Raw genomic sequence first — 8,990 nt, 5'->3', positions numbered from 1 at the left:
GATTCTGAGCTGCCAACATCACATGACAAATCAGGAGAAGGGGCTAGTTGACGAGTTGGTGAACTTTTTCTATGAAGTTTGCAAACATCTTAGCTGTTGTGGAGTTTCTTTCAAAGTAACTCGGTAGCCCAAGAACCAGAGGCGCATCACCGAATGAGCACGGCTACCTTCCAGCAGAAACCTATCTCAAAGGCATGCGGGGGCCACGGTTGACCCACGAGACATTGTCTGCTCTACACCAGCAGAGACTCAACAGTGACCACGTGCAATCAGAGAGACCGGATTGGATCTATCTTGATGGGGGTAGGAAACGGCCATGAATAATAGTTTAGGGACAACTGGAAAACCTGGCTACACCCCCAAACACTAGCTGGTATTACAGAACAACTGTTCCTTGAGGCATTGCTGGGGACCACATTCAGTGTGGCATTTTTGACCCTAGATGGCCTAGAAGCAGAAAGAAGCTTTTTGTATGGAAAGGGCCTCCAAAGAATCCAAACATTGCTGGCCAACTGTTTATTTGTATGACGGTGGTGGGGCAAGGGCTCTAAGCCAGGGGTGCTTGGCAATGTTTGGAGAGATCTGTGATTGTCATAACCAGGGTGGGATGCTGCTGGCATCTAGTGGGGAGAGCCCAGAGATGCTGCTGAATGCACTGAAATCCGCAGGGCAGCCCCATAGCAAAGAAACCCTGCTGCAGCCACTGAAGTCCTGAGCATGGATATCCAAACAGAAGCCTTGACTCTGGACCCAACCCTGACACTCAAAAGTCAGGTGACCTAGGGCCGTGACACTTTTGGAGCCTTTCCCATCTCTGTCTCAACTTAGAGGGTATGTTGTCCCCTCTAGTGTACTTCTCCGGGGCTGCTACAGAGCCACTTGCAGGAACGAATGTAGCTAGAGACAGATGGCAGTTGTGGGGCAGTTGTCTAGCATGCGGGGGGGGGGGGGGGGGGGGGGGGGACTAGGCGACTCCCAGTAACGAAAAGATATGAAAGTAAAGGCACTCTTGGTATGGCTAGTGTTATGTATATATACTCAGGCACGTTGAGCCTGAGGACAGAAGCTCAAGTGTGGAGAGTTTTTGTTTGGTTGGTTGTTTTTTTTTTTAATAATGCCTAAAGAGCCAGATCATTAGTATCTAAAACAGAACAGCAATTTCAGGTTGCAGCAGAATCGACAGATGCTGAGCCACACCCCCATGGCTTCTAAGGCAGTCTTGTGGAGGTAGGATCCCATGATTGGGATTTCTAGGTCAGCAGAGGGGTTGTGTCTAGGACCTGAGCAAGATGGGCTTGGGACGCACTCTTCCGTTCTCCCATCAACAGGGGGCAGCAGAGAACAGCAAATTCGTAAGACACCAAGGCTGCAGGTCCATGCCTTTATCTAGCTTCATCTAGCCAATTTTAATCTAACAAATAGCAGGAAAGAGGTCTGAAATAATAGACTGTGTCCATTTATATTTCCAAGTGGTCCTGACAAGAAGTCATTTAACTTCTAGGGGCATTATCTGCAAAACGGAGAAAACAGCCTAAGAGATAGAGGGATGGCTTGATCCATGGCTAAGAATTAATTCCTTCCTTCCTTCCTTCCTTCCTTCCTTCCTTCCTTTTCTTCCTTCCTCCCTTCCTTCCCTTCCTCTTTCCTTCCTTTCTAACTTTGGAACCTGTTCTGGAACTAGCTCTGTAGACCAGGCTGGCCTGGAACTCACAGAGATCCGCCTGCCTCTGACTCCCAGTTGCTGGGATTAAAAGCGTGCACCATCACCACCCAGCGGCTCAGGAATTTCTTATTCCTAGGGTTTTTATAAATGTTTACATCCTGGGCACCTCTGAGTCATTCGTAAATATTGGTTTCCTGGAGTTGAATTTCCATGATGTAAAAGTTTGGGGGGGCGATGCTTTCAGAGCGCTCATCGCACACAGAACGCACTAAACTCTTAAGCTCACGTGACAAAGAGCAGATGAATGAACAGTCACCTAGAGGATGAAGGTGGCCTCCTTTTGGTTGGGCCCTGGTTGGGGGAAGGGGAGGACAATCCTTCCTTCAAAGGTGGTTGCTGTTGCTGTTGTTTTTGCTGTTGTTGTTGCTGCTGCTGTTGTTGCTGTTGCTGCTGCTGCTGTTCCTGCTGCTGTTGTTGCTGTTGCTGCTGTTCCTGCTGCTGTTGTTGCTGTTGCTGCTGTTCCTGCTGCTGTTCCTGCTGCTGTTGTTGCTGTTGCTGCTGTTCCTGCTGCTGTTGTTGCTGTTGCTGCTATTCCTGCTGCTGTTCCTGCTGCTGTTGCTGCTACTGCTGCTGTTGCTGCTGTTGTTGCTGCTACTGCTGCTGTTGAAGAGTGCTTTCTATGCGGCTGGGATAGGCGCCCTGCAAAGACACCTATTCCAAAGGTCCACAATCAAGGAACACCCCTCGAAGACTGATTTTGATCACTTTTATTCAGTGCTTGGATGGTTTGGGTCTAGGAGAGAATGAAGATGATAAGAGATACAAGGACTGAGTGTGTGGGGGCTTCGATCCAGACCAGCATTGTGTGTCCTGGGCATGAGGTCTCTGCAGAGACTGTCCTGGCCTGCCAGACTCACTGGCCTTCGCTTCCCCTGCAAGGGCAACTTCTGTATAACAGTAGCCTGCCCTTTGTTCTCAAGATCTCGAGTGAACGCTGCCTTAGAGCTCTCCCTGAGGTGAGTTCGAATGGGCCCTGTGCTGGTTCCAATGAAAATAGTCCTCATAGGCTCACGCATAGTCCCCAGTTGGTGTAACTGTTTGGAAAAGAACAGGAGGTATGGCCTTGTTGGAGGAGGTGTGTCATGGGGGGTTGGGGATGCCAGGCTCATTCTCTTTTTGCCTGCCTGCCTGCCTGCTGGCGGATCAGATGTAAGCTCTCAGTGCCATGCCTCCCTGCCACCATCCTTCCTGCCATATTGGTCAGAGACTAATTCTCTGTAAGCAAGGCCCCAATGAAATGCTTCCTTTTGTAAGAGTTGCCTTGATCATGGTGTCTCTTCACAACAGTAGAACAGTTTAACACAGGCCTGTTGGCTCTTACAGAATTTTAGTACTTAGCCAGTTCTTGGTCTGTGCCTAACCTTGCAGGGCATCTCACAGTGTCTCTCTACTAATCAGAGCACCCCTTACACTCCCAGTGCAAGTGTGTGTTCCTTACAGCTGCACAGAACTTGAGTGGGATGAGTCCGTCTCTGCCTTCCTGAAAAGAAAGGCGCCGTTAATGAGCTCGTGGCAGGAGGGTTTGGGTTGTGGAGGTGATTGTAAAATCTGCCTTGGAATTGAGTGAGTGCCAAACAGTAGATAGGGCTGGAGTGGAGAGGCCTGGGCTCTGGCCTGACACAGTCTCACTAGTAAGGGACCTAGATGTCTGCCCCTCCCTCTCTGCTCCTCATCTATCAAACAGAGGGGAGGAGGGGAAGGCCACTTCTGAGTCTTTGGTTCCGATGCTCTGCTGTGGAAAATGAAGACAGTTCTCTTTCTCCACAGAGATTCCAGGAGGCTGACAGTCTATGTCAGGCAGATTTCAGTTTCCCTGCCAAAACCACCCTCCTGCCCATAAGCAAAGCGTAGTTTTTATACTTGTAAATGGTCAGGGGAAAAAAAATGAAGAGTCAAGGTAGGCTGTGTGCTTCCGTCCCAGCACAGAAAGAAAAAGGAGGCCGAGGAAGTGGGGAGGGGAAGCAGTGCGTTCCTGGTGACAGGAAACAATCAGATGCAGAGTTCCATAAGCAAAGATTTGCTATTCTCCCTCCGCCTCCCCGTCCTTCTCTTCTTCCTCCTCCACCTCCTCCTCTTCTTCCCCTTTCCCCTTTGCCTCCTCCCTCCTTCTCCCCTTCCTTCTCTTCTTCCCCTTCTTCCTTCCCCACTTTCCCCTCCTTTTTTTCTCCCTCCTCCTCCAGACCAGATTTGTTACCTGGGCTAGCCTGAAACTCCTGGGCTCAGCGAATCTTAGGCATTTTCCTCTCTGCCTCCCTGCACCTGCAGCAGGCGTGCTCGGCGCTCATCCGCTACAGCTGTGTGGTTCTGAGGGCGGCCGAGAGTCTGCCCATCTGTGACCTAGGGTGGGTCTCGGATCTGAACAAGAATTACCCAGGAAACTTCAAGGATGTCACTTTCTCTCTCTTTTTAAAATTTATTTTTATTTATACTTATGTTAGAGGGGGACCCTCAGAGGCCAGAAGAGGGGAACCGATCCCTCCGGAGATGGAGTTATAGGTAGCTGTCAGCTGCCTGACATGAGTCCTGGGAACCACACTGGACTCCAGGCCCCCAAAATACCATTTTCTTAATCCTTAGTCCTTGAAGAATCTGTCACTGGAATCTGAATGATGACCCGCTGAGCTGTGTAGGGGAAGTTAGGGGACATTGCCATTGCCGGGAAATTGGTATGTGTGTGTGGGGGGGGGGGGATGTCAAGCCAGGCCTTTGACAAGAAACAGCACCTAAGGATCCTGTCAGAAGATTGGAACAGGGAGTCACTGTGCCTTTTAACACATGTTTTTGTTTGAACTGACAGAAAAATCCCACCCCTAAAAGACAACTCTACCCAACAGAATAAACCAGCAGGGAGGCAGAGTTTCCTAAGGAGGGCAAAGAGACAACCTGGGGACCTAAAGTGTGGGCATCGAGACTCAGTCTTTGGGGCTGCAGAAACAGCACAATGGTTAAGAACACTGACTGGCTGCTCTTCCAGAGGAACTGGGTTCAATTCCCAGCACCCATATGGCAGCTCACAACTGTCTGTAAGTCCAGTTCCAGGGGGTCCAATGTCCCTTTCTGGCCTCTGTGGGAATGGCACACATGGTGCACAGATATATATTCAGGCAAAACAAACACACATATAAAAATAAATAAAAATCTCTCTAAAAAAAAAAAAGAATCTTTGGGTTGAAGATCAGCAAACGAGGAAGCCTGAACAGAATGGAGACACATCCTCCACCCTGCCACAGCCACGCACGACTCTCCTGCATAAGGCCAGGGTTCTTAGTCAGAGACCTACTTGGAAGGGGATGGGGGAAGGGTCGTGTGCTGGGTCTGGAAGCTGAAGAGAACAGAATTCCTAACCAGAGGCCTCTGTGCATGTGAGCTCAACAAGAATTTACAGGGCCTAGAGAGGTGGTGCAGGCAGTAAGAGTGCTGATTGTCATCTTTCCAGAGGACCCAAGTTCAGTTCCCACATCAGGCAGCTCACAACCGCCTGTAACTCTAGCTCCAGGGGATCCACACACGGGTGGTAGGCATTTATACAGACATGTAAATACAAATAAATCTTATTAAAAAGAACTCAACACAAAAAGTAAAAGCTAAACATCATGTTTAAAGTGTTTCTGGATGCTTCTGTCTGCCTGGCAGAAACCATGTGAACTTTCTCTGCAGGAATGCCAAGCCACAGACAAAACCTCAAGAACATGAAGTCGCAATTGAAAGCAGCTCCCTGAACACATGTACAAACAATCCTCTATGAATGAGCCAACAGAAACAGACTGGCAACCACTGCAGATATTGAACATAAAGTAAATGTCTCTCATTTGGGCATGGTGGCGTGGACTCAGCCCAAGGAGCTGAGGCAGGAGGATCCCTTGAGCCCAGGAGTTCAGGACCAGACTAGGTAATATAACAAGCATTAGAATTTGAAGATAAAATTGAGCCTATTTCATATATTTAGGAAGAGGAAGTTGAAACTGACAGACTGCTAAAGCAACACAAGAGAACCAACTGGGCTGGAGAGATGGCTGCTCTTCCAGAGGACCTGAGTTCAATTTCTAACAACCACATGGTGACTCAATCGTCTGTAATGAGATCTAGCACCCTCTTCTGGCATGCAGTCATACATGAAGACAGAACACTGTTTACATAATAAATAAGTAAATCTTTATTAAAAAAAAAAACTTTGTCTTGATGGGCCTTCCACTTAAAAGCTTTTTGAGACCAAAATCATGATACTAAAAATTAGAACTTTTAGTTCTAATCATTTTTCTGTTTTGGTTTTATTTTAATTTGTGTTTGATTTTTAGTTTTAGACTGGAAGATTTCAAATACAAACCAAAAACAAACAACTCACAACGCTGACACAGTGTAGGCTCAAATCATTGTTCAATTCATGGTCAACTTTATCTATTTGATCTCTTTAGTCCTTTTAATTTGTTTGATTAAATTTATTATCAGTGTGTGTGTGTGTAAGAGAGAGAGAGAGAGAGAGAGAGAGAGAGAGAGAGAGAGCGCGGATGACTGGGGTCACGCGTGCAGTGTGGTGCATGTGTGGTGTCAGAGGCAACATCATGGAATTGGTTCTATCCTTCCGCCTTTAGTTCCAAGGATCAACCCTAGGTCACCAGGCTTAAATGGAGAATACACTTACCTACTAAGCCAACGATGGCCCTAATCATTCTAATTTCTAAAGAAAATCCCAGAAATTATATCATTTTACCCCAAAATATTTCAGTATATTTTTCTACAAAAAATAAGACCTTTTAAAAAAATACACCCCACAATTATCTCATCACATATAAAGTAATTTTTTCCTACCAAAACATCTAGTTAGTGCTAGGATTTTGTGTGTTAATTATTTTTTCGTAATTTGTCTTAGTGTTACAAAAGGGCTTAACAGCATACTAAACATAGTTAGAGAGATAACCAATGAACCAGAAAATACACACAAGGAATTTCCCAGACTGTGTGGTAGTGGGAAAGGAACAGAGTGTTGGGAGCTATTGGGGGCTTTGAATTTTGATTTTTTTCCCATCAGGATAGCAATGTGTGGTATATAATATTTTCCCTGGTTCTGGGTAGTGGCCATAGACTTTCCCAGTCGATCGCACATGTATAAAAGTGGTAGGATTAGATATATAGGACCCAAGTAATTTGGCTATATGGGAAAGTTCCGACAGGGAAAACGGAGCATGTACCCTAACCAATCCATCTGCACCAGCCACCTCCCGCAGTGGCAGGATGGCAGCAGGCTTGGCTTGGTTAGGATTAGGCTCCGTGGAGGCACGTGAACGCGTGAGTGGAGGAGTGAAGGAAGGTGCTAGCACCACACAGCCAGCTCGAGAGGAGGGGAACTCGGTGGGGCTTTGGAAGACCGAGGAGGCCGAGTAGGGCGGGAGGGAGATGGGGAGGATGAATCTGAAGAGGCTTCTGATAACCTGTATGACCTACGACAGCGGGGTGGGAGGAAGCGGAGCCTGAGGAGCCGGATGGAGACCTGCTGGCAGAAGAAGGTGTTTAAGTGAGATTCTCTTAGATCTGGAATAGGATTTGGGTGGGGTCTCCGGGGACCTAGAAGGAGAAAGGTTAGGTGAGGTTCTCTTATACCTGGACCTGGAAGATCTACGTGGGACTTCTGGAGACCTAGAACTGGAAGATTTACATGAGGTGTCATAGTGAGAAAGCTCAGGTGAGGGCTTTGAATGCCTGGAAGAAACTTGGGAAGAAGAAGGCTTAGGTGAGGTGTCACTTGACCGGGCAGAGGAGGTGGCTCTCCGAGACGGGGGGGGGGGGGGGGGGGGGGCAGTGGAGGTTCGTCTGCAGGGTCCATGGCAGGAGCAGAGGGTTCCTGGAGGGATGGCATTGCTAAGAACATGTGGGCAGGTGAACAGTGAGCAGCAGCGGAGGGGTCAGTTTTAAGGGCCATGTAAAAGAACGCCATTATATACATCATTTCTTTCCACTTAGCTGAACGGTGGCAATAGTTAGCTAACTGCCATAGAATATCGGGGTCAGGGCTGGAGAGATGGCTCAGAGGTTAAGAGAACTGACTGCTGTTCCAGAGGTCCTGAGTTCAATTCCCAGCAACCACATGATGGCTCACACCCATCTATAATGAGATCTGGTGCCCAGAACACTATATATGTAAAATAAATAAATAAATAAAAAAAGAATATCAGGGTCAAAGGAGCCATGAGGAGGCCATTTAAAATTTCCGTCTAACGAATATTTTGGCCATGTTTTTGAGCAGAGATGGATGAGTGTAGATAACTTAACGGAAGGAATTAGGGCGTGAGGTTGAAGAGTTTCCAAAAGCTGTCCTAGGGGAGAGGACAGGGGAATTGTTTTTGAAGGCTTAGCACCCATGGCTAGAACCGTGGAAACACCCTCAAAAGGCACCCAAAAGATGCCACGAACACTGGCAAGCCCTGGACACAGGCGTCCGAGTGACCAGGGGGCAGTGTTATAGCCTGACTGAATCGACTCTAGCCTCCAATGGGAGACAAAATCCCGAGCAAGAGGGAAACAGTCAGGCCAGGAGGCTGCCCGTTGCAGCAGATGTGCTTACACCGTAGTGAGCCAGTACGTAAAGAGGACAGAAAAAGAGCAGAAAGAAGAGGTGAGAACTGGAAGCTCCGAGCTTACAGGCGCAGGTGAAAACACAGGTCCAGCCAAGGGTGGAAGGGGGGTTGTGGGGGGGGAGTGAGTGTTAGCATCCCTTACCCAGGACACGCCAGAGAAAGCCGGGTGAGAGGGGCCGTTCAGCTAGCCGAAAGGGAAAACTCACGATTGAGCTACGTGGGTCTCGTTGTGGAGCGGTCCTCGGTCCTGATCGTGCCCCAGAACGAGGAAGGAGCTCCAGGCAAAGCCGAAGCTCCAGCCCCGAGTGGAGATCCGGGGCGGGCGGGTCTCCTGGGTTTCGGCACCAATGTTCTTCTGTTCTGTCTGCTTCTTGCTTGCTCTTCTTGTTCTTCTTCCTACGCAAAAGGATGCAAGACACAACAAAACCCACGTGGAGCACAGCTTTATTGCAGCATGCAGGAGAGAAGGGGGAAAAAAGAACCAACAGACGGCTTTCCAGCTTTTAAAGAGTTCCCCACGCACGTGCGTCAAATGCCACGTTCTCTGTGCAGGCAATTGCGTGGACCAGTAGGGGCTCCCAGGAAATGTAGTTCCCCAGGTGAGCTATGCTCAGGGGCCTTCTAGGGAATAACAGTAGTCAGTGCTCTTAACCACGGAACCATCATCTCTCCAGCCCCGGACACAAAATATTTTTAAT

This window comes from Microtus oregoni, unplaced genomic scaffold (genome assembly GCF_018167655.1).
Source record: "Microtus oregoni isolate MIOR12 unplaced genomic scaffold, Mior012 000064F_ref0000363, whole genome shotgun sequence".
Lineage (NCBI taxonomy): Eukaryota > Metazoa > Chordata > Mammalia > Rodentia > Cricetidae > Microtus > Microtus oregoni.
Note: the sequence above shows the minus strand (reverse complement) of the source record.